The sequence below is a fragment of the Pristiophorus japonicus genome, chromosome 11 (genome assembly GCF_044704955.1).
Source record: "Pristiophorus japonicus isolate sPriJap1 chromosome 11, sPriJap1.hap1, whole genome shotgun sequence".
Classification (NCBI taxonomy): domain Eukaryota; kingdom Metazoa; phylum Chordata; class Chondrichthyes; family Pristiophoridae; genus Pristiophorus; species Pristiophorus japonicus.
This window is the reverse complement of record NC_091987.1, coordinates 147369471-147370332: the sequence shown is the minus strand read 5'-3', so window position 1 is coordinate 147370332 and position 862 is coordinate 147369471. Positions and strand designations below refer to the sequence as shown.

At 52.2% G+C, this 862-nt stretch overlaps 1 pseudogene; it reads right to left on the bottom strand.

Moving 5' to 3' along the window:
* Positions 1-250: 250 nt before the first annotated feature.
* LOC139276581 (U2 spliceosomal RNA) lies at positions 251-390 on the bottom strand (annotated as a pseudogene).
* Positions 391-862: the final 472 nt, after the last annotated feature.

The window sequence follows — 862 nt, the reverse complement described above, 5'->3', positions numbered from 1 at the left end:
AGGTCCCGGTTGATCGTTGTCTGTCCTTCCACTTTCTTCACCGTCACTCGGATGGTGTTTCGGACACCATGGTTCGCTGCTCGGTTGGCCGCCATCCGGGTTGCAGATTCCTCCTTTCGATGTGTATTGTGGCCGAAGCCTTCAATCTGTTGTGGTGCCAGTCCGACACCTTGGGCGGCCTTCGGGCACGCCCCTTGACGGGCCTCCGGGCCCGCCGAATGGTCGGTCGACATGCAGATTTTCTTGTTCTCCCCAATTGGCGCCTGGCCCAAGCCAAAGGCCAGAGCCAGCAAAACTGGAAAAACGAGTTTCTGCAATCAGTCAATTTGCATATGAATGCCCAATCAACAGATACTACACTAGATCTTAGCCAAAAGGCCGAGAAGCGAGAACGCAATGCATGTAAAGAGCCAGCACTTTCTTTCAGGCAAAGCCTCAGTGTCTCATTGTTTGAGTCGAGGTGGAGATGAGGTGTTAAGGTAAAGCATTGTTTCTTGTGCACCTCGGTGCCTGATAGTCTGGCTGGCTATTGTGTCAGGGTCGGGATGCACTGAGGTGTTGGTCTTTCCTATTGTCTTTATGTACATGGGTAATGGGCTGGTGATGGGCCATTTTCCTTGATTAGATCCAGGTAAGCTGTCCTTTGCAAAATGGACCGGGTATCCTTATTGGTGAAGGATTTCCCTGCTTCTGGCCTGGCTCGATTCACTGATTGGCTGGCCCAGGATGCACTTTCCCGGGATTGGCTTGCTTCTCAGCCTGCCTGTGGCCTCCGAATTCACATAGTGTCTGGCCACAGACATATTTCCCAGCCTGCCTTTCTTCCTGCAGCTTGCCTTGGCCAAAGTTCGATTAAAAGGGT